Source organism: Lissotriton vulgaris, chromosome 10 (genome assembly GCF_964263255.1).
Source record: "Lissotriton vulgaris chromosome 10, aLisVul1.2, whole genome shotgun sequence".
Lineage (NCBI taxonomy): Eukaryota > Metazoa > Chordata > Amphibia > Caudata > Salamandridae > Lissotriton > Lissotriton vulgaris.
The window spans coordinates 826,366,973-826,382,776 of NC_141698.1; positions in this window are offsets into that span (position 1 = coordinate 826,366,973).

Below are 15,804 nucleotides of genomic sequence, written 5' to 3' on the forward strand. Positions count from 1 at the left end.
ACTGTCTCATGGTCACTGAAACATGGCTAAAAAACTGGTCCAACCCTGACATTGTATGTGCACTCCCACCTGGATACACGACACAGAGATTGGATAGACCTATACAAAGAGGGGGAGGGATTGCTATCATTCATCGAGAAACCTTCATATGTAATATTCAGGAATTACCTGAAATAAAAGATGCAGAATGTCTAGCTTTTAATTTAAAAGCCCACAACTCCTTTACGTTCTCAGGGGCACTAATCTATCGCCCACCAGGACAAACCAGCCACTTTTTAGAAAGTCTGGGAGAAGTACTCACTAATATGACACTTAAGGCCACTAACTTCACCCTAATGGGAGATTTAAATCTTCATCTTGACTGTATTAACGACCCAAATGCACTACATTTTAAAGACATAATGCATGTGCTGGGGCTTACAATTCTTACAAATGATCCCACACACACAGCGGGCCATGTGTTGGATTGTATTTGCACGAACTTAAAGTCCATTAACATCTCTACGCCCCTACTCCAAACGTGGACTGATCATAAACTCATTGCCTTTCACCTCAAAACGGAAGAAATGATAACTGCAAAACCAGCTAAAGTTAGAAATGAGAAGCCAACTCCATGCTGGACCAAAATCATAGAGCACCCTGATTTACCAAATTGGGTTAGAGAGAACAAACCAGAGACAGTAGGAAACGTTGCTATTGACAATTTTAGTTATGATAAATGGATGAGAGCCATTGGTGATAAACTGACTTCCGGAAGAAACAACAAAAAATCCACTTCCAAACAGGGGAAAACTTCAGCTCCCTGGTTCACAGATGAACTGAAAGACACACAACGTACAGTTCGTAGACTCGAACGTAAATGGCGTAAACATTACGACGAGGACGATCAGGCCAACTTTAAAACTGCAAGACAGAATTACCATGCACTTATTAAAAAAACTAAAACAACTTATTTTACCAAAAGAATAGAAACCTCACAGAATGATCAAAAAGAAATTTTTCGTATAGTCACAAGTTTTCGAAACCCAAAAATCCTATCTCAGGACATACCACCATCACAAAGTTTTTGCAATGAGATTGCAGATTACTTTGAACAAAAGATTGTAAACATCACCAAAATCTTTCCTGTTATTCCTGTAAATAAGGAACACAACGCGCAAGGAAGTAATCCTGGGACAACAACCAGTTGGAATACTTTTGACCCGATTGATAAGGTAGACACCCTGAAAATTCTGTCAAAAATTAAATCCGGATCGCCACTAGATCCGTGCCCCCCCTCACTAATTCAGGCGATTAAAGAGGACGTAAGCCCCATGATCAATGACATTATCAATGCCTCACTTCAATCTGGAGAAGTCCCCAACGCGTGGAAAACTGCCATTGTAAAACCACTACAAAAAAAGGCCTTACATGATCCCTCTGTCCTAACAAACCTGTGACCAATTTCCCAACTCCCTGCACTGTGTAAATGCACTGAAGCCCTGGTCAACAAACAGCTAACAACGTTCCTGGAGACAAACAACATTCTACACCCCAACCAGGCTGGTTTCAGAGCTAACCACTCTACCGAATCAGCTCTGTTATCCACAACAGAAACCATAAGAACTGCACTAGACCAGGGGGGTAAGGCTGTCCTTGTCCTCCTTGATTTATCAGCAGCTTTCGACACGGTGTCCCATACCATTTTATTACATCGCCTAGCTGAGGCTGGTATAGGGGGCACCGTGTTGAATTGGTTCACAAACTTTCTGTTACACAGAAAACAAATCGTCAGGCTAGGACAATACTATTCAGAGGAGAAGGAGATAGGCTCAGGGGTACCACAGGGCTCTAGTTTGAGCCCTACCTTATTTAATCTGTACATGGCTCCCCTGATCAATCTAATTGCGTCCTTTAACGTTAATACGGTCGCATACGCCTACGACACCCAATTGGTCCTGATTCTGGATGAAGACACAGCTAAAGCAGAACGAGACCTAAAAGAGTGTCTGACGGCGACTTTTAATTGGATGCATGAAAATCATCTGAAATGCAACTCTGCAAAAACTGAGATCCTTCCATTTGGGAAAAATAATTTATTTTCCCCACTCACCTGTTGGCCATCCGATGCGGAGGCTCCTCCCGATACTATCAACGCAACTCGCAACCTGGGCATAAAATTTGATAATATGCTCTCTTTTAAGCAACAATCCAAAGAAATAGCAGCCGTCTGCTTCAACATCATGAAAGGACTAGGCAAATTCTTTGACTATCTACCATTGCCCGCTCGCCGAACAGTAGCAGTTGCTTTAATTACATCCAGAATTGACTACTGTAATAGTCTGTATGCAGGGGTAACAAAATCTACCCTACACAAATTACAGATGATTCAAAATGCGGCAGCGAGGCTGGTCCTAAGGTTGCCAAGAAGATCATCAGCTTCAGCCGCCCTGAACAAGCTGCACTGGCTTCCTATTCAGAAGCGGATCTTATTCAAAATCATTGTGATCACATTCAGGTGTTTTCACAAACGTGGCCCAAAATACCTAAATAACAGATTTCATAGGTACCATCCCTCGAGAGAACTCAGATCAGCCACAGCCAATCTGATGACTGTCCCCAAGTATAAACTAGCCACCAAGGGGGGAAAGTCATTGGCAGTTCTTGGGGCCAAGGCCTGGAACACACTCCCCACGGACCTCCGTCTAATATCTTCAGAACAGACTTTCAAAAAATCCTTAAAAACCTGGATCTACGGACTCTCAGAATCAAAATGTAAAACTCTGGTCTAATTATACACAAACAACCTAAACGCAGTCAAAAACACCGTACAACCTGTCAGTAATAAAGACAAAGCGCCAGGATGCTCCCTGGAGTGACAGAGCGCTATACAAAAACCCACAAACATCAAACATCAAACTTATGGTATTTCATGTAGTATTTTAGCTAGTTTATTTTATAAAAAAGGACCATCACAATATGTTTATTCTAACTCAGATGTGATTTTCTCTGAACTTCCTATACATAGTGAAATCCTGTACATACTAAAAGTGACATAACTCATTATATGGGAGAACATTTTCTAACAATAGGTACAATAGATATAGCTGAAGCACACAAGAACAATTTAACATGCATTTTACATGAAAAAGAAAAAATATTTTTGAACTTAGTTGAGAAAAGGAGAGAAGATTTCCAGAAAAAGGCTACTGAACAGAAACAAAAAGTTCCTAAATGGGCAGAAAATAAAGAGTACACCTTGAATGGCAAAACTCGCACTGCTATGTTGTTAGACTTTGAATAGAAAGGGAAACTCTGTCTCCATAGGGAGAGAACGAGTTATTAGAATAATATATTTATTGGTTCTAGTAAATGTGAACACAATTGTAAAGTAATTGGGGGTTGGGGTTTCAAAAAATGGAACTGAGACAGTATTTCCTGGAATTTATTACATATGCGGGAACAAAGCATATTACAAATTGCCTGATCATTGGTATGTGAGTTGCTATTTTGGAATTGTATTTCCAAAGGTATATCATGTAAACACAATCACTGGAAACAATGAAGAAATAATGAACTAATTCGTAGTAAAAGAGCTAGTATTGCAGAAATTGTAGGTGATATATTTCGTGCATTGATACCTTCAGTGGGAGTCGTTCTGAATACTCAAAGAATTTGCAAGTTGTAAACAGTGGTGGATCATTTATCAACTGACACTGCTGGAGGTTTCTTAATGATCAATACCGAATTAATTGTGGTACGGTCAATGGTTTTACAAAATCGACTTGCTCTTGATACATTGTTGGCAAAAGAGGGCAGAGCCTAGAATGTTGAAAGCGCAACATTGTTGCACTTACATACCTGACAAAAGTGTTGAAATTAAGGGGGATGTAAGGAATATTACACATTTAGAAAAATAACTCAACCCACTGGAGGTTGATAGTGCATGGAAGAGACTTATAGATGGTCTCTCCTCTATAGATAGTTGGTTTTCTAACGTAGGAAAAACTTTTATAGGTAGAATACTGATGCCAATGGTGGGAAAAGCCCTACTGATTTTAGGGATAATAACTTGTTGCAAATGTCGCAAGCATAAAAAGACATATACAGTGAATAAGAAAGGAAAGAAAAGAAATATTAATGAAATTGAATTAGAAGAGTTGAATGGACATTTGTACAAGAAAGTGAAAAACTTCGACATGAATAATGAAAAGAAACTTACCAGAAAGTTTGAAGAAATTGAGTTGGGTTAAATGTGAAAGTTGGCATCTGTTTCATTGATTGGTGATGATATAAAATATCATCAAAGAGGGGATTGATGGAGCAAGGTTGCACACAAAAGTTGACTTGCTTTCAGCCCTCTCGAAAATAATATTAATGTACTAACTAACATGTTTTGTCATAATAATGTTGCATTACATGACATTTCTAGTGTCTAGTGTCAGGGGCAGAGCACTGGGGTGGTTGCAATCCTTTCTATCGGACAGAACGCAATCAGTGCACATGGGCAATTTTTCATCCCTGCGCCGGAACATCAAATATGGGGTCCCACAGGGGGCCTCACTAAGTCCAACGTTGTTCAACGTTTTTGTGTCTTCTCTGGCAGCTATAGGCAGAAAGTGGGGTGTCAAAATCTTTTCTTACTCAGACGACACCCAACTAACTGTAATCCTGGATGAGAGGAACGACCCCAGGGATAGGCTTCTAATTGCCTCTCAGAACTGTCTGATTGGATGCACAACCATTGTCTTAAACTAAATGCAGACAAATCGGAGATATTGCTGTTTGGTGGACACACTCAACTGTGGAATGACAGCTGGTGGCCAGAATCCCTGGGTACTCCACCAACTCCGACACTAACAGCAAGAAACCTAGGAGTAATGCTTGACACTTCTCTATCTATGAAATCTCATGTATCCACTATATGTGGCAAAGGTTTTGCTGTACTAAAGATGGTTAGGAGAGTCTTCCCCTGGATCCCCTTAGAGTGCAGAAAGTTCCTGGTTCAGTCTCTGTTGATGAGCAGGCTGGACTACGGAAACTCCCTGTTCATAGGCATGGCAGAATATCTTTTCACTAAACTTCAAATGGTGCAGAATGCAGCGGCCAAGGCCGTCTGCATGAAAAGGAAGTTTGACTCAGCCAAGAGCTGCCTACGTCAGCTCCATTGGCTGCCAATGAAGCAAAGAGCAACTTTCAAAATGATGTTTATAACACACAGAGTACTGCACAATACTGGCCCATGTATTCTTAGAAACAGGATCCAGTTTTATGCTCCAACTAGAAATCTTCGCTCCCAATTCATGGCAAGAGCAAGAACCACTCGGGTGAAGAGAGCCAGGATGGGAGAGTGAGCCTTCTCTCACATAGCCGCAACCAAGTGGAACGAACTGCCCGTGGCCCTCAGACTCACGGAATGCCATTTGGCATTCAGAAAGCATCTGAAAACCTTCCTCTTCCCTAAATCAGACTAATCTAACATGACCATGTCTATCCATCACACATAATTAGTTACTACAGCACCGTGATATCCTACTCTGGATGATTGTTGGCGCTTTATAAATAAAATAAATTCAAATTCAAATTCTAGGGGAAGCTCGACAATGTGCTTCTACTAACTATAATCCGCTTGCATTAAAATGGTTGCTGCTATGCTGGAGTTTCTACTGCGCATGCGTATGTCACACTCAGTTGACATGACGTATTACTTCGCTTGGTGGGAAACATTTGCTTCTGCGCACTAGAACTAAGATGGCTGTTCTATGTCCTAACGTGCAAGAAGCTTGCATTGCTGCTTTGCTAAGCTGTTCGTTCTGCCTAACCTTTAATGCAATAGTTAAAAGAAAATAATGGGAATAGAATAGAGATAAGTGGTATCCACTGCATTCATGTATTCTATGTCTCTAAAACTGTTTATCTTCTATTTTTGCATGTATCGCATTTGGGCCTGAAATGTACTTCTGAACTCCATCTTTGGAGTTCTTGCACCTGCGCAGAGAAACTCAAGCCACTGAAGCCATGGCATTGAACTGATGCCAGCATCAGACATGAACTGTGAAACTATGGGAAAATGACCTCCTCACCCTGCCAGAGGAAGCTAAATTGAACAATTTGTTAAAACATTGTATGTTATTGTTACATTCACTGCCGGTGGAATAAAAGTACATGGGAAGATAAAGTTATGGGAGGGAACGTAATTTAAATACATGATTGACAGTTAGCTCATATTAATATGGTGTGATGACCTCTCCTCGTCTTTTGACCAATAAAATTGTGGGATTCGCACATTTGCACCATTGGAGGGTGGTACACTGACCTGGAAAATAGTATAACTTAGAGTAGGCTTAGCTAGTTAGATTGTCCGACTTGCCCAAATAGCTGACCTGTCACTGACCCAACGCACTCAATAGGTGATCGAGAGCAGAGGTGCTGGCGGAGCACTCTGTCAGACGATTTGATAACCAAATTGGGGTTCTGGAGAAGAGTTTGATTAACCCAATCGGGGTTTGACTGTTAGCTGCAGAGAGAGTTTACAACGCTGGCATTTGAACTTTAGCTGTGGTGCCAGTCTTAGCCTTTGGTGGTCCTGTCCTGCTCCAATTTGGTCCGTAACCTGTCCTTCTTCTGGTCTGCACCTGTTCTTTTTCGCTGGCACCTGCACTTTGGGGTTACTATCCTTTATCCCAGCCCGTGGCCAGGGTTGATCTTCACACCATTCTAGGTAACTATAAAGTGTGGGTTTGTCATTGTATTGTTTCCCTTTTCTACCCACCCTGTGTTTAATGCTTAAATGATATTTTTCCAAATTATTGCACATTTCGTTTTAATCTTTATCATTTTAATAGAAATAGAAATTATTGATTTTATTATGGTTTAAAACATTTAAGAATTTTACTTTAGATAAAGAACTTAAACCTATCCCGAGTTTGTGGTTATTTATGATACGCTAATGATATTCAACTACCTATTTTCTTGCTAACTCCCTTGTTCCTCTAGGACTTTAGGTATCAGAGACTTGGATTGGTAAGTCAAAATGGTATAGGTCCTGAATGGTTAAATTACAATTGATTGAGTGTAAGTTTACTTGTTTAAAATATATATAGTTTATGGTCCCTGGTGAGTATTTCGAGCAGGTGAGCTTCCGCTCTATCAGCACCTATCAAGTGCGTCAGCACGTCACACGCCGACAGCTGTGGACATTTTGGATTGGGTGGAAATCTTAGAATGTATTTCATAAAGTTTGGCCTGCACATTCGGTGACAAGCACACCACATTTAAAACTACTAGGTTAAAATTACCTGCACACTCAGTGACCGGCACACCATCCTTTGTGTAATTTTAGACTTTGCGCCTGCACACTCTGTGTTCTGGGATTTATGTTTTGCACGCATGGTGAATTTACCATTAAAATACCTCCTATTTCACTGGTGGCAATTATTAGTATTTAATGTGCGCATTACATATTGTAAATTACATTCCAAGATTTATTTTTAGGGTTTTTACTCATTTAAAGTCCATTTATTATGGCATCTAACAATCAACTTCTCCAAATAGCACCTTTTCTTACTGCTTCTGGCAAACCAGTGATGCAATGGAAACACTGGTTTAAGTCTTTTGAAAATTACTTGGTTGCTAATGTGAACCAAAAAGTTAACCTGCTCTCCTCTATGGTCATCTTGGTTATGAGGGGCAGCAAATAACAAATATATACAGTTACTTTGCATGCGTTAAATCACATGCTTTTACAACGCGGTCATTACAACGACCGCGTTGTTCCAACATGAGCCATTACATCGCAAGTCGTTTCAACAACTTGCTGTAGGGGGCACACTGGACTTAGGAATAGTATAATTTACTATTCCTACTCCAGTTTGCGCAACAGCAGGGAAGGTGTTGGATTTTAAATCCAACGTCAGAGCAACCCCTACAGCAAGTTGTTGAAATGACTTGCAATTTAACGGCTTACATTGTAACAATGGGGTCGTTGTAATGACAGCGTTGTAAAAGCATACGATGTAACGCATGCAATGTTACAGATGTTTCCCGCAAATAACTTGTCACAGTTAGATGCACCAGCATGGGGGCAAGAAGATAGAATGTATATACGGAAGCTATGACTAGGCTCACAAGGAAATACCCTGAAGAGCCAAGTGTTTTGCTTGAACAACTTAACTTCTTTAGGAGAAAGCAGAAGATAGAGGAGTCTGTAGAGGAATACATTTCTGCACTCAAACTGTTGGCCTCTACCTGTAACTTTGACAATTCTCTGGTCATATGTATATGCAATCAATTCGTATATGGCTGTTTCTGTAAGAAGATGCTAGAGAGACAATTGAGTTTCAGAGGTCCTAGTCTTGCAGAAACAATTTAATATGCCAAAGGTATAGAGAGGTTGATTGTCTCCAGCAAGTTGACGTCTGCAGAGTCATCCATGTTAGGAACCTCCATAGCTTGTGTGCCGGAGGATAGTGAAGTAATTGAAGTCATTGATGCAAAAAACAAAGGTGCTAGAAACACATTCAGAAAGACATCAAACATATGTTTTAGATGTAGTTCAAGATCACACATTGGAAGCATTCCAAATTGTCCAGCTAGTAACAAGCATTGCAATAAATGTGGAAAGCTTGGCCACTTTCTGTCCATGTGCAAGAGTTCCAGGAATACAATGCAAGTAAGTACTGTTGATGTCAACACTGATTCCTGATGGTTAAAGTTGTATCACATATGTACTCTGATAACACTTCTCAATCTGCAGTAAAAGAACCCTAGTGTATGGCTAAGTGGCACAAGTGTTAATAGACCGGATGGCAGACTCTGGCACTCCAATTACCATTATTTTGAATGTTCTTTTAATGGAGAAATGGGGTACAAAATCCATGGATAAAACAAATATTCACCCTAAAGCCTTTGGTGAACAAGACATTCAAATGCAGGGGTATTTTATAGATACCCTGTCTTCTTTAGGAAAGCAAATCCCAACAAAGATTTATGTTGCAATGAAAGGCAGGAACATCATAGGATGGCAGATCTTGGCCAGACTTTGGATCATGTTAACCTCATCGCTGCTAAGGAGATTTTCCTCATGTGCTGGATGCTTTGAATTGGGTGTGGTCATGACGGAACGGTTCCGTCATCAGGACAGCTCAGCCGATGCTCATGACGGAACCGTTCCGTCATGAGCATCGAAGGGGTTAATACCTGGTGCGGAGTATCCCAAGATTTTGGCTGACCATTCCATCTCTTTTATTGAAACTGATGATGTGAATTGCGATAGTGTGATTAATAACTTTCAAGGTATTTTCTGTGATAATATTGGAAATATTTCAAAGTTTTAGCATTTAATCAAGCTCAAGGAAGGTGCCATCCCTGTGTTGAACAAGGTCAGGTCAGTACCTTTCAGCATTAGGACTGATCTCCAAAAACGTATTTATAAGCTATGTAGTGAAGGAGTTATTCAGCCAACTTATTCATCTGAATGGGTCACTCCGGTTGTTATTGTGAAGAAAAAGATAAGTGGGGAGGGGGCAACTTTTTTCGGTGCTCAACCTCAGATCAGCCTATCATCAAATAATACTTGCTGCGGAGGGCAGGTACCTTCCCACATTTATGACTCCTTTTGGAGCCTTCAAATTCTTGTGCATGCCTTTCGGTCTGGCCTCTACAGCAGGTGTATTCTAAAAGTTCATGGATTCAGTGTTGGGCGGCATCCTGGGTGTGTAGGCATTTCAAGATGATGTACTTGTTTTTGCTGAGAGTACTAGGGAACACAATTTAATTTTTGAAAGGGTACATAGAGTTTTTGAGAACATAGACATCACCCTCAGGAAGGAAAAGTGTACATTTATGATTAATCAGTTGGATTATCTTGGTCACTGCATCTCAGATTAGGTTATGAAACCTAAAATGTCCCTTGTCTGTGCCATTCAAGATTCACCAACACCACACAACAAAATGACACTTCGCTCAATTTTAGGCTTGTACGAATACTACTCATTTTACATACATGGGTATGCTTTGGTGGCACAACCCTTACGAGATCTTTCAAGAAAATGTCATGTTTTTGAAAGGTCCAATGACGCCAATAAGGCTTTCTCTAAGATCAAGTCTCTCATTATTTCAGCACCCATTTTATCAGCATTCACAGCTGGACACCCGCTTTTTTTGACTGTGGACTAGTCAGTTAGGATTAGGTGCAATTTTCTCTAAATGGGTGGACAAGAAGGAGCACGCTTTTGTATTTGCCTCACATTCATTAGGTTCAGCTAAACTTAACTACAGCACAATAGTAAAAGAGGCTCTAATGTGTGCATGGGCAATTGAGAAAATTAAGACATTTTTGTGGGGTACCCAATTTCAAGTTTTCACAGACCACAAACCTCTTATACACACACATAATGACAACAGTACTGGTAAGGCTTTCTCCAGGTTAGTTTGCATTTTACAAAAATAAATATTTTTGATACATTATTTACCTGGTGGAAAGAATGCCAGGGCTGACTGTCTAGGATTCCTATATATGATTTTTTTTTTGTAAACAGATTTTTATTCATTTTCAGCATATCAAGTAATATCATTACAAAGAGATAAAGGAATCTCATCATGTTGCAAGTAGTGGATATCAGCAATCATATATATAGCCATAAAGTACTGCTCTCCGCTCTTCACCACATGTAGCCGTCACCTTGAGGGCAACTGTGTTCTTTGTTCCTATCCACGATCACAGCAAATTACATTCTATATCCCTATGCCGGAATATCAGCATCTCAGTTGTCCGTTCCCACCCTTACTCATAACTATCTCAACAACGAATAGGTGAACAAAACTCTCCACCCCAATCCCCCCTCCCTTCAGGTATGTCGCTCTATCATGTAGTTCCTAGTGGGCTACAGTATCTAATCATATTAAACATCTGGTTCCATAATGCAAGCAGAAGGGTGTCCACAGAGAGGAAGCCACTATATAGTACATGCATGTCAATCTCCTAGCTGCCTGCTCAGGTAAGGCCATGATTCAATCTCTACGCACAGGTCCCCTCATTCTAGGGGTGGGTCTGTATCGTCAGTTGGGTGCTTGAGTAAATCCACCAGCGCCATCCATGCTTTTGCTGTCTCTACTATTTTTTCATTATGTGTTCTCTGTGCCATCTTTAATCTAAAACTCCCCTCTCAGTCAGTCCATTTTGTGAATTCCTGCGGCCATCGTAAGGTATTAGGCACATTGGCTGCCTTCGAGTGAGTTGCTTAGCCAGGACTAAGCCCAGGTCAATGAATTTGCTGGTCACTTTATTGTGGGCCGTGTGAAGGAACCAGTGTAATAAGCAATAGCCCGGGGTCAGTGAACTGTCCCTATTTGTTATTTCTCCTAATTTAGTCATAACTACACTCCAGAACCCCTCCAGAAGTGGGCACTCCCAGAACATATGCATAAATTCAGCGTTTTCCAACTGATACCACGGGCAAAGTGTACGGGTCCCAAAATATTTGTTAATCTTGTGCGGGGTGAGATACGCTCTGTGGAGGACAAAGAACTGGATTAGCTGGAATCTTGTGTTTCTGGAACACTTCCATGCCCTTTCTACTAATGTTCCCTAGGCTTCTCCTCTACAGGTATCCCAAGGTCCGTTTCCCATTTGACACGCAGGTTCTCCAAGGGGTGCCTGATCTCTTGGGTGAGCCGCCTGTATGGGCAGGTGACCGCCTTGATCATCCCGGCCACTGATACCACATACTGGCATGTCAAAGAGGCCAGTGGTTCTGCGATCCCTGTCTACCAATGCTTACGGATGGCTGCTGTCAGTGCGGCATGTAAGAGGAAGTCCCGCCTAGGGAGATCATATCTCTCTAGCAGGTCATTAAAGGGTAGAAGGGTACTGTCCTCATATAGGTCCCCGATAGTGGATATTCCCGCCTTTTCCCAATCCCGTAATCCCTGCCAGTCCCCCCATGTGGCAGTGCTTCGCAAACCAGCAGCGGAGGCTCGGGTGCATATGCGGGCCCCTATTTGGCACTTTTACTAGCCCGGGTCCAGCATTGACGCATCACCCACAGATCCCTCAGGCCTCTCTTTCATTCAAGGAGAGCCGGAGTAGTACTTGAGAAAGCTGTCGTAGGTCCGGGTCCATGCCCCATGAGCTTCCCCATTCCTAAGCGTCCGCCCAACATCCATTTTGTAAACCACTGTATCTGGACAGCATGATAGTAGGACTCAAAGTCAGGCACGGTGAATCCTCCCTCATTCCGGGGTCTCAACATGGTGATGAACATTATCCTACACCTCCCAGAGCCCCATAAGAATCCCGTAATCATAGTGTCAAGACGGGTAAAGAATTTTCGTGTTATCCATAGTGGGAGTGTGCCACAATAGTAAAGTAGCCGTGGTAGAATGATCATCTTTAGCAGAGCTACCCGTCCTGCCACCGAAAGCAGCAGAGTCCCCCAAAGTTCAAAGTTACTCCTGGTGGTTCAACATTACCTTCAAGTAAGTCGGAGGGCGTGTGGTAAATTTGTACTCCCAGATAAGTCAGGCATCTACTTTCCCACGCCACATCTAGCGCATCTGGTGGTTCATCTCTACCACTCCAAACAGGAAAAAGGCATGTCTTATTCCAGTTGAACTTGTGGCCTCCCACTCGTCCGAACTGGGCCAAGAGTTCTTTAGCACCTCACAGATCATCTGCAGGGTTGTCTAGGAGCATTAAGAGATCGTCTGGGTACAAAGCTATAAACTGGAATCGACCCATCCCGTCAAGGCCCTGGTACTACCGTCCCGATCTAGCATTCACAGCCAACGGCTCCACCGCCAGTGCGAACAGGAGGGGAGACATCCTTGTCTAATACCCCTGCCCACAGCACAGGCCTTGTTGCAAGTATTTCTGCTCATACACAGAACTGTGCACAGAGACCTAGGACATTAGTGAATTGTGGTGTACCAGAAACTCACCTCAGTACCTAGAAAACCCCAACCAGCTAGCATCAGTGTCCCATTAGCTCTTCGTCCTATAGCAAAGTAACCAATGATTAGACAACCTAGAACATGTAACTTAGGACATCTCAGGAATGGTGGGAAGTGAGAACACTCTTTTGTTATACTCTCATACCAGTCCACAATAGGAGTAAATAGGAGACACTTTAAGGTTAAAATATTTATTTTAATGATGTGATCTCATGTGCAGTATCTTAGCCAACATAAGCAGACATATGATTAACAATAATATGGTCAGCAAGGTTACAACTCCATAAAATACAAAAGGAGAAATCATATTACAATGATAGTGCAAACTGATCATATAGCGCCTAGTTTTAACACCCTCCCTATATAGGAACTATGTAATATAAACTAAAGAAGGTCACTTGGGCTTGGTTTGGGGGACCCCATGACCTTTCCGTTCAGTAAGAGTAAATTACATCTGGATCAGCAAGGCTCTCTGCATCCCTGGAAAGTAATCTTCCAAGTGTGTGAAATCATGGCAAGTGTGCTATGATAAAGGCGCCAGAATCTTACTTGGCTCGCAGCTGCCAAAATGTTGTGTCTGAAATGTGTTACATGGACGTGCAGATATACAGCCTCACATGTTATGATAACCTTGATGGCTCAGCACTCACTCTGCAGACTAGGGGCACGATGTAAGTCTAGAGATGTCGAAAAACAAACCTTTTCTCATGTTAGACCTTCGTGAAGGCTAACGTACAAAAACAGCTATGCAGTGTCTTATGCAAATGCAGCAAAAAGTAAAATGGTGTTTAAACTTCTAATAATTCAGAAAAGGGGGTGATGATGAACAGAGTGTCTGAATTAAGCAGACCACTCTTACCCAGTCCAAAGATCAGGGCTTGATCCATCACCGTTTTTTAGCTCACTGCACCATCCCAGTTCAGAACCTGGCTACATGCAAATTAGTCTGTTCTTGTCCCAGTGCATGATGGGAACAGGGCAAACCAAACTACCAAGCCAATTCTTATACTGGGAAGGAAACAAGCTACCGGGGACCGGTTTCTGGCATTTCAGCCTCCGTCGGCCCGGCTTGCTTGAATCCTGATGGTGCAATGAGCAAGGGACTCACATCTGAGTATACCCTTCCACGCTTATGGTGGACAAAATGATTCAGAAAAGGGGGTGGTGATGAACAGAGTGTCTGAATTAGGCAGACCACTCTTACCCAGTCCAAAGATCAGGGATTGATCCATCACTGTTTTTTTAGCTCACTGCACCATCCCAGCTCAGAACCTGGCTACATGCAAATTAGTATGTTCCTGTCCCAGTGCATGATGGGAACAAGGCAAACCAAACTACCAAGCCAATTCTTATACTGTGAAGGAAACAAGCTACCGGGGACCGGTTCCTGGCATTTCAGCCGTCGTCGGCCCGGCTTGCTTGAATCCTGATGGTGCAATGAGCAAGGGACTCACATCTGAGTATACCCTTCCACGCTTATGGTGGACAAAATGATTCAGAAAAGGGGGTGGTGATGAACAGAGTGTCTGAATTAAGCAGACCACTCTTACCCAGTCCAAAGATCAGGGCTGCAGCCATCACCGTTTTTTAGCTCACTGCACCCTCCCAGCTCAGAACCTGGCTACATGCAAATTAGTCTGTTCCTGTCCCAGTGCATGATGGGAACAGGGCAAACCAAACTACCAAGCCAATTCTCCTTTCCGGTGAAGAACTGGCTTGGTAGTTTGGTCTGCCCTGTTCCCATGATGCACTGTGCCAGGGACAGACTAATTTGCATATAGCCAGGTTCTGAGCTGGGATGGTGGAGTGAGCTAAATAACGGTGATGGATCAAGCCCTGATCTTTGGACTGGGTAAGAGTGGTCTGCTTAATTCAGACACTCTGTTCATCACCACCCCCTTACCTGAATCATAAACTTCTAATAAGCCATGCTAACATACCATGCACGCAAAAGTAGGCCCTAAACCATACTACATCCCCTGAAATCACAGCCCCCGTGCGCACTCTTGCAGTGGAGTCCTTATACAGTATCGTCATCCAGGCCACAAATACCTCACCCAACCCAAAAGCTTTCAGCACTATAATAAGATATGGCCATTGAAGGCTGTTGAAGGCCCTCTCAAAGTCAATCAACAGGAGGCATATCTTGTCCCCGTCCAGATCTTGGCCTTCCAGCTGCAGGAGCAGTCGGCGTATATTCATGGCTGTGTTCCGGGAGGGAATAAAGCCCGCCTGGTCCACATGCACAAGCATTGTCATGTGAATCATCACGCGTCTAGCTAATATGCAAATTAATATATTTTAGTCTAGGTTGAGCATAGCGAGGGGTCGGTAGGCAGTGTGATCCCATGCTGGTTTATCCTGGTTTCAGGAGTGGTATGATTATCGCTACCCTAGTTTATACCGGTAGGTGTCCGTCCCGGTTTGACCTATTGTACAGGGCCAGCAAGCGGGGAGCCAATTTGTCTACATACGTGGAGTAGAACTTGACCGGGAGCCCATCCGTGCCAGGGATTTAGTTACTGGCCATGTGTTTTATGGCCCTCCTGATCTCACCTAGCTCTATGTCCCGACCTAAGGGCTCTGCCGCATCTGCTTCAATTTGGGGAAGTTCTATTTCCAAGAATGCCTCCCCCTCCAACCCCATGTGATCCAGGTGGCATTGATATTGGGCAGTGTAGTAGTCCAGAAACTGTGCATTGATAGCTTGTTGACGGTAATGGGTTACCCCACCCTCCCCCGTAACTCTAAGATTGATGTTCCTCGGCGCGCTGGGTTGGCCAGCCAAGCCAGCAGCGCCCCAGATTCGTCCCTTTCAGCATGAGCCCAAGCCGCGTACGCCCTGTGGTCAAAGCACCTCAGCTGGTCTACCTG